At 41.2% G+C, this 9,506-nt stretch overlaps 2 long non-coding RNA genes across 3 annotated transcripts; one reads left to right on the plus strand and one right to left on the minus strand.

Moving 5' to 3' along the window:
• LOC142939219 (uncharacterized) lies at positions 1 to 3,576 on the minus strand. Of its 2 annotated transcripts, XR_012949936.1 has the most exons (6): positions 2,815 to 3,576; positions 2,569 to 2,606; positions 1,618 to 1,706; positions 872 to 1,072; positions 483 to 644; positions 1 to 360 (listed from the first exon to the last, which is right to left on the minus strand). It is a non-coding gene; the product is annotated as an uncharacterized LOC142939219 (long non-coding RNA). The 2 variants fall into 2 exon arrangements; XR_012949935.1 differs by having other exon boundaries at positions 2,569 to 3,576.
• LOC142939220 (uncharacterized) lies at positions 3,013 to 4,629 on the plus strand. Its single transcript, XR_012949937.1, has 3 exons — positions 3,013 to 3,292; positions 3,918 to 3,986; positions 4,485 to 4,629. It is a non-coding gene; the product is annotated as an uncharacterized LOC142939220 (long non-coding RNA).
• The last annotated feature ends 4,877 nt before the right edge of the window (positions 4,630 to 9,506 follow it).

Here is a 9,506-nt window from a genome sequence, read left to right on the forward strand (position 1 = left end):
TCTAACAATTTGCAAATTAAATCTTTAAACACACTTTCAAATAAATGTAATATAGTGCATTTTCGAGAAATATAACAAAAATATACTTAACAGAGAGCAAAAAAATTCTGATTTAAGTTGATATGGTACATGTATTACTAAACAAAACAGAATGACCATGTTTCAAATTAAAACAACACAGAACACTGAACCATCAAAACAAATTGCACCGCTGCAGACTCTCGCTCACTAAATAGAAACACAAACATGCTCCACATTATGTTCCTTTCTTTTGGTTGAACTGCTCGTTGTTACACTTCCGTCTGATGACCGCTCGCACGTCCGAGGCACTCGTCTGCGGAAACTCTTGAATAACAGCATCTGTTAAGAGAAGAGACGAGAAATGATGTCACACAGCATATTCATACAACATTTTCTTCTATTTTGACCACACAGGAAATCCTGTTGAACCAATATTATTTTTTGAACAGTAAATCAGGAACCTCCCACTGGAGGTTTTCCAGGCACGTCCAACTGGGAAGAGACCCCGGGGAAGACGCAGGAGGGATTACATCTCCCAGCTGGCCTGGGAACGCCTCGGGATCCCCCAGAATGAGCTGGAACATGTTGCCGGTGAGAGGGAGGTCTGGGTCAGCCTGCTTGGCCTGTTGCCACCGCGACCCGACCCCGGATAAGCGGAGGAAAATGGATGGATGGATGGTAAATCAGGATTAACATTGAGGAACTATATCAATATGATATGCCAATATTCCTACCAGTGCAGGTCAAACATATATTTCATCATGGGTGGTGTGTTGAACATGTGATCCTGCTGCTTTATAAATCACAGAAGCTTTAAATTGTCTACATACGACTCAAGACAATTACCTACCTGTTATGGCCTGCACTTTGGCAACGTCCAGTTGTCTTTTAGGACGTCCCACTTTCCCAGACTTCCCAGTCAGGGTGGACAGTACAAGGACCTCCTTTGTGAACACCAGAGCAGCCAGCTCCTGGCAAAAAAGGGTCATGATCGATTAAGCCGCAGGAAGGCCCTCTTTGAAACCGTCACTGTGCTGCCAGCCAAGGCGTGCTGTATACGAGAGAATCAATGGAACACATTAATATACAGTTGGAAGATCTCTCCCTACCTATTAGGAATTAATAGACCTTATTCACATATGAATACAATGTGCTTCATTATTTAAAACACTGCTAGTAGTCTGTACATCCCTCTATGGAGCGGTACCACCAGTGGTGTAGAGGTTCCCACTCTCTACTAATTCACATGACTGATGTGTGACACATGTAACCTAGTAAATCCCATCACTTTATTTCTGACACATTTGAACTTGAACAGCAGACGATGCTGGGGAAGACAAAAGGAACGTGGTGTCATTTTTCTATAGCCCTTACACTGAGCAATCAACATTTACTTCACAATGACAAGTTAAAGCAAAAAAGTTCAGCATTGTTTTCCTTTCTCAAAATCACAGACATGTTCTATACCTATTCAACAGGTGTGAACTGAGTTTTTTGTGCTGTCGCAATGACTTGTTATAACTATTAGTGATATTAGGATCTTAAAATTTTTTCTGTAATACAAAACAGTACATGTGGCTGGTTACATTGACTTACCATATACTTCAGAATGAGATGTCCATCATCTTCCTCAAGTTGGATGCCTGGAGGATGGCCGCCCTTTAAGGGTTGAAAGCACTTGTCGCCTGAATAAAAGGATTACAGTTGTTGAAATATCCCTCAAAACATCAATAATTACAAAAAATGTCTAGAATATATATAGGACCTATGGTGACCTTAAAATATACACTGACTCCATTATACATTCTCTTAATGGAATAATGAATTATCTTAGTTCTGCTTACATGACCCTACTACCTTTACTTATAGTTATTCTCATAAAGCACAACCTGGTGATTACCTTCACTTTACTGAAGCCTGCTTCTGGTGAACTCAGACTAGACTTACACAAAGTGAGCTTCTGCTGTTGCTCTGTAATGACTCAGCGTCATTGACTGAGCGGCAGCTTGCGTTACATTATGAGCGACGGTAACATTAACCCCTTGCTGTTTGAGAACATCTTCAACACCATTTACTAACGTGATTTCAATGTTAGCTTTGTCTAATTCTACCATACTGAAAAGATTTAAAAACATACTTGCAACCAGTCAGGAATATACAGTTGGCATTCAGCATGGCCAGTCTACAACTCATTAAATAGTCCATTAACATTTGCATGTTTGTGAAGTCCACACGCTACTAAAACAGTCTAAAAGCTACTCAAATTGAATTCACCTAGCATTACACTTGAGAGGAATATCATGTTAGGTTAATGTTAACATACATGTCACCTTCACATTATGTTCCTACACAACTAAGCTAGCTCTTGTAACGTTAGCTAAAGTAGCAACTAAGCTAACGTTAGCTGTTGTGACGTTAGCTAAATTACAAACACACAATTGATAGTCAGCTAAATGATTTTTACTATCAAACACTGTTTTAAAGTGTAAAGAAAACTCTGTTTTAGAACAAATACAACACACATATGGTTATAAATTGCTTACTTACCGAAAACTGAGACCTGTGGACAGACAGCAGTGCACGAACTGTATTGCATCAATGCACCGATTAATCGAAAACTTAATTATTGCTGTGTACATAGATAAATGAATATTAAACAGCATGTAGTCAACTACTGATGCTAACGCACTCCCATCGGCCCAGATTAATTAATTAATTAATGTATTCCTTTCTTGCATAAGGTCATTATATCGCCTTCACTTTTATTTTGAAATATTCTTCTTTCCGGGTTACCTGTTGTGCTCTGCGTCTCGTTTTAAAGGAAAAAACAAAAAAGGGATTTGCAAAAACGAAATACGGCTCGTTATTTGACTTTGGTTTTTCCGTTTTTGGTTTGAAACGAAAAACGAGAATACCATGGTATTTCCATATTTTGGTTTTTCCGAATTAACGGTAAAACAGATGACTAAAACGTACACGGACCTTATTTGACTTTGGTTCTTGGTTTTTCCGTTTTTGAATTCAGAACCAAAAACGGAAATACGACCGCCCATTTCCGTTTTCCCGTTCTTGGTTTGAAACGAAAAACGAGAATACCATGGTATTTCCGTATTTTGGTTTTTCCGAATTAACGGTAAAACAGTTGACTAAAACGTACACGGACCTATCAGCCTCTGTGGTTGGCCGAAATTCAATAGCCCCTCCTGGCTTGGGGCAGTTATCATCTCAGTGTTTGGTTGAAGTCGTCCGGACTCCTCCTCAGGTCCTGGTGGTCAGTTGTCCATCCCTCTGTTCTCTGCTGCACCTCTGTAAAGACTCACTCAAAATGTTCCCTTTCTGACCCTCAAAACTATTCATACAGTGTTTTAATACCTTTAGTGACTATACTTCTATGGTTTAATACATTCAATGAGTAAAATACTGTAACATAATATCCTCTACAAGTAAGAATATTGTAAACATAATACATTCCATAAGTAAATATTTTGTGACTTTTTAACCTATTTTGACATTATTATTATTGTGACACTTCTACTCACCACTAGGGGTGTTATTTAATCCTACTAATAATGCTTTTAATACTGAAATCCTTAACAACACCAAATGTTATTCACCTGTTGTTCATAGAGCAGGACTTTAAAATAAAAGTGCACAATACACTACTTTTGAATTCATTATTGAACTTTGCCATAACAATGAGATTAATCGCGATTAAAATGTTTAACCGTTGCCCAGCACTAATGTTTATATAAAGATTTGCTTTAGTCCGATGAAAATACGCTTTTATTTTCCGATGACAATAAGCTTTTATTTTGAAAGAGCACACAGGAAACACTCATGTGTGTTCGTTTAACTTGAAAATGTGCTTCTGGTTTGAATTTGTTTTTTTCTTTCAGAGGGAAAATTCAAGAAGCGTAAAAGACAGAAAGAGAAAAGAAGAGAGAAGAGAAGAGGTCAGACGGCCGGTTAGTTTCTTTATTCAGACTGTCAGTTAGATTGTTGTTAGTTAAACTGTTAGTTAGTTAGTTAGTTAGTCAGACGGTTAGTTATTTATCAGGAGATTGATGGACAGAAACAGGTGAGAATAAAAGATTGAAACTTGATCCATTGAATGTGAGCTGATGTGATTTAAAGAGTTTAAACTTCTTTAATGACTGAAATATGTTTTAATGTTAAATATGAGATTTCTGGTTTCATTGTTGTGATTCAAACTTAAAACAAATGAATCATTAATGTGACAATAATCAATATATAATATATGATGTCTTTAATCATGTAGTGATTATTATTATTACTGGTTCAGATCAATATTATATTAATATTGATCTTAATGGTTTCATGTTTTCAGTAACTCAATCAATTTTAAATGTGAACTAGAGGAGGAATGTGATGTGTGTGTGTGTGTGTGTGTGTGTGTGTGTGTGTGTGTGTGTGTGTGTGTGTGATTGTGTGTGTGTGAGAAGAAAAAGATGAAGAGGAGGAGGTGAAGAGGAGGAGAGGAGAGGAGAGAGGAGGAGGAGGAGGAGGTGGTGGTGGTGGTGAGGAGGAGGAGGACAAGAGGAGGCTGTAAGGAGAACAGAGATCCAGCAGAAATTGAGAACCTGGAGAGAGGAGTCAGGTGAGAAGTGATCACATTGATTATTGATTATTGATCAATAACAGCAGGTTCACACTTTACTTGTATTTCTGCAGGTTTTCACATTCCGGAAGCAGGACCAGATGTGGATTCAGGTCTGGAGGTGAGATCCAGTTCTATAGACCTGAGGTCAGAGTGGCTCTAATCAGGAACACCAGGATCCAGACCTCAGTCCAGACTGTAGACCTCAGAGGGTCTGAACTGGGTCAGGATTCCATCCTCACAGACCAGATGGATCCAGGATCTACTGAGACCCAGAGGGACCAGATTAGACCAACCAACGTCAGACAGACCAGGACCACAGAGTCCACCTCAGAGGTCAGTTGGAGATGCACTTTTACAGGGTCTCTGTCTGATCCTGAACCTCCTATTGATCTGCGTTTCTACTGTGGTCCAGGTCAGGTCCAGGTCCACAGCAGGCCCAGAGAGAACTGCAGGTTTGGTCTCAGATCAGTCCTCAGAGACCAAGACCAGCAGGAGGAGTTCTGAGAGAGTCCTGGGTCCAGAGTCCTGCAGAGAAGAGGGCGAGCCACCCAGGATCAGGTCCAGGCCTGACACCAGGACCAGGAGGAGGAGGAAGATCCACCCGTCTGTGTTCAGAGGCCGAGGTCGGATCAATCAATCAATCAATATGTCGGTATTGATCAGTTATTTAAACCAGCTGTCAATCATCTCTCTCTCTCTTGATAGGCCAGCTGCAGCTGTCAATCACTCCAGAGGTGGGACAGCTCCTCATTCACAGTAAGTGATGCAGCAGCCAATCAGAGAAGAGCTTTCATTCTCATCAATAATAACATACCTGATTCAATACTGATCAATACGACTGCTCTAACAGTCAGCCAGCAGGGGGCAGCAGAGCTCCTTAATGAAACCCCAGGAGGAGGTTTTTTGGGTCCCTGAGGAGCTCTCTGGGGGTGCTTCTCAAGTCTTTTAATTGTCGTTTCCTCGATCCTCGCTCGAACCGGAAGTTGTTTCTGCGCCGCCATATTGACGGCCGTCCCAAAGCTCTTATTTAGCTCTGAGGAGCGAGGATGGAGGAGGGACCTCTGAGGAGCCATGAGCGAGGACCCACGAGAACAGACTTCCAGGAAGTCTTTTAACGGCCGACACGCCCCCTCATTGTTCATCAGTCATGTGATTGGACGCTGCAGCCGATCGGACTGACTGACTGAGTTTAACACCAGAGTGAAGACAGATCACAGATTAAACTCTAGTTTATATTTGATTAGGATTCTGATTCAACATCTGGTTTAAATAAATGTTCATTGTAGACTGAACAACAAAAGGACCACAAACAACTTTCTACATTTATTCGAAAGATTTGTGTTTTCATGATCTGATGTTTCCCTCAATAACTTTATTATGAATACAATTAAAGTCAGAGAGAGCTGAGAGACCAAACACTTTTTACATCATTCCTGAGTGTTTGATGAGTTTTATCATTTAAGAGAAACTATAATCAAATTCTGGGTTATTTAATAATGACGTCACAGTTTCAAAACGTACAGACGCAAATAATTCATAAATAAGACGATCGCATTCCGCCGGTAGAAATGGATCCTGTGCTTATAAACAGAACACAGGACACAGTTTGTTAACAGACTACAGAGAGAAACACCTCTACAGTGGTGATTACTGTGTGTTTATTAGTTATTAGTATTATTAGTTACTGTTATTAAGTACAGTGATCATGTGAACAGACACAAACTTATCTAAAGTCTCTCCAGCTGTTAAAGCCGACTGATCAGCTGATCAGCTGTGATCATCAGCACCATCATCAGAAACAGACGTCGCTTCACGTGACGCAACTGAGGAAAGGACGTCTCATGTCTCTTAAAACATATTTCCTCGTTCCTCTCTCCTCGCATGGTTTCCTCCATGCATCCCTGGTGGGAGGGACTAAGACCCAAGTGAGGGAAAAGGGGAAGACATTAAGAGACTTGGGATGTACCCTGGGTCTTTGAGTAACTCTTCGTGTTCAGTTTCCTGAATCAAACTTTATTGTTCTCTAAGTTTTCTGACAGTGACAGTGTTTCTTCTCTCCACAGTCCAGAAGGCCAGAGGGCTGATGAGGTCATGTGACTCCTATGTGAAGGTATCAGACATACATACAGACAAACATCAGATTATAAAACACAAATCTTTCTAATAAATGCAGAAAGTTGTTTGTGGTCCTTTTGTTGTTCAGACTATAATGAACATTTATTTAAACCAGACGGTGAATCAGAAACCTAATCAAATATAAACTAGAGTTTAATCTGTGATCCGTCTTCACTGTTTACATGTTGAACAAAATCTCATCAGTCCGATCGGCTGCAGCGTCCAATCACATGACTGATGAACAATGAGGGGTATATTTGTCTTTATTACGCATTTGGAAGCAAATGTCTCGCACTGCAATCAAAAATCAAGTTTGTAAGTGAAAATATATAAACTGAGAATTATTTATTTCTTAGTTTTGTTTATGAAACTAGAATTCTTGGCTGCAAAAAAAAAAACTACGCTTTCAAAACGAAAAGCTACGAGTTGAGCTTGGATGTAGTGGGCGGGGCATACGCTGCTGAATGAGCCAGGTGTTTCTATTGGTGGGTTGACTTGGCTCTTGGTATCTGCGTAAACACAGACGGGAGGTTACTGTGATGAGCGACATGGAGGTAAGTTGACATTATATTGCTCTGTTTTGTCAACATTATTTTAAATGTAGCAGCACTTCACTTTGTTCTCATGTTGTTAGTGTCGTGGAGTCTCTTTTTTTAAAGACATGGAGGGCTGCTGTGTTGACATGAAGCCTCACTTTCTCGGTCGGAGAAAACCAAGCTCATAGGATTTATTTTAAATTGTGTCATACATGCGTAGCTAACATAGCCACGCCTAACAAATATACCTTCATATAGCGTGTCGGCCGTTAAAACACTTCCTGGAAGGCTGTTCTCAGAGATCCATCCTCGCTCCTCAGAGCTAAATAAGAGCTTTGGGACGGCCGTCAATATGGCGGAGCAGAACAACTTCCTGTTCAAGCGAGGATCGAGGAAATGACAAATAAGAGACTTAGGATGTACCCGTAGTGAGTTAAAGGTCACATCGTCCTGCTCGCAGCTGATTGGTTCATCCCAGTGGAAGACAAGAACTACACAAGGAAACTAGAAACTGTTGACATAAGTGACCATATCTGGACTGAGGAGGAGTGACGTAGAGACGCCGTATACGTCTCTGGCAGAGACCTGTCAATCGCTGTGTAGCCCCGCCCTAAAGCATCCCCTGCTTTATGGTCTGTTTGTGTCACGGGGCATGATGAGGACTCAAACGCAGACAGTCAGGTGTAGTGAAAAAGGTTTTAATGATAACCAAAAACAAACAGGGAATCCAGGGACAAGACAAAAGACGAGGGGGAAAAGGCAGAACAGGCAGACTGGAAAACCGGGAACAGGACGAGCAAAACGGGCAGGTAGGTAGGAAAACAAACAATGATCTGGCAGTGGGTGTGTGTGCGGCAGGGGTTTAAATAGTGAAGGAGGCAGAGTGAGCAGGTGAGAGTAATGAGCTGATGAGGTGAGTGTGACTGGCAGGTGCACTGAATGAACTGATTAGGTGAGTGAGGAGCTACAGAAAGAAACAAAGACACAGAACACACAGGGCAAAGCCTGATCGTGACAGTTTGACTCTAAATGGACCATAATGTACTAAATGAACATCATGCTGTATTGAAGAAGACTTGAAACTAGAGATTGAGACCATAAACTCATGTTTACAATGTTTACTGAGGGAATAAATCAAGAGAGAAGTAGAGTCATTTTCTCATAGACTTCTATACAACCAGAGGAGTCGCCCCCTGGTGGACACTAGAGAGAATGCAGCTTTAACACATGAAGCTCTGACTTCACTTTAAAGAACCGGAGGTTTGTCTCCAGGTTCTAACCCGTTCAGATCCCAGTGGACTCTTCTAGGACGTCTAGATCTACGATTTTTTTCCTTCACCCAAATGCACAAACATACAGTATTTGATTGGGTCTCTTTAAGCCAATCACAGCGTTCCACATCACCTGAAGTTAAACCGGTTGTGTGAACTTCTGTTGGCTTTCATGGCGCAGCTTCAGCTCTGAGCCCTCTAAATGGAGCGGGTCCTGGTCCTTTAAGGGCCCTACAGATCAGAAGTGACACACACAGACTAACATGTTAGCTTCATTAGCTCTGGCAGAAACCCTCAGGAGACGCACACACACACATGCACACTCACACACACACACACACGTTATATTTATAGTAGATATAGATTAAACTGACTCCTGCTCTCTCTCTCTTTCTCCCCGGGGGTCCACACGGTTACCATGGGGATGAGAAGCTGCCCTTTAACTATGTGATCCTCACAATACCTCCATCCACCCCTCCTTCTATCTCAGTGTAAACTCCTCCTCTCTCTCTCTCTCTCTCTCTCTCTCTCGTCACACTGAGATCTGACTCTCATTCGACCGATCACATCAGAGGACGAGCAGCAGCTGCACTCGTAGTATCAGAAGTACTGTCAGTAGTAGCATCAGTAGATGCAGTAGTATTAGAAGTACTGTCAGTAGTAGCATCAGTAGATGCAGTAGTAGTATCAGAAGTACTGTCAGTAGTAGCATCTGAAGTATTTGTTCCTCTTCAGCGGGTCATGGAGTCTGACTTTGATATTTTCACATCAACATTTGACTTTTTTTAGGAAACATTTTAGAGGAAACAAGGTTTTTAATCCAGTTCAGAACCTTCAGAACCTGAATAAAGGAAGACTCCTGGTTTAAGATCTGCACGTTGTTGGTTCAGCTGCAGGTTGAACTGTGATACAAGACCACCTGTTCTGGTCTGGTTAGGTCTG

This window comes from Anarhichas minor, unplaced genomic scaffold, assembly GCF_050575085.1.
Source record: "Anarhichas minor isolate MPS153535 unplaced genomic scaffold, ASM5057508v1 ptg000095l, whole genome shotgun sequence".
In the NCBI taxonomy this organism is placed as follows: domain Eukaryota; kingdom Metazoa; phylum Chordata; class Actinopteri; order Perciformes; family Anarhichadidae; genus Anarhichas; species Anarhichas minor.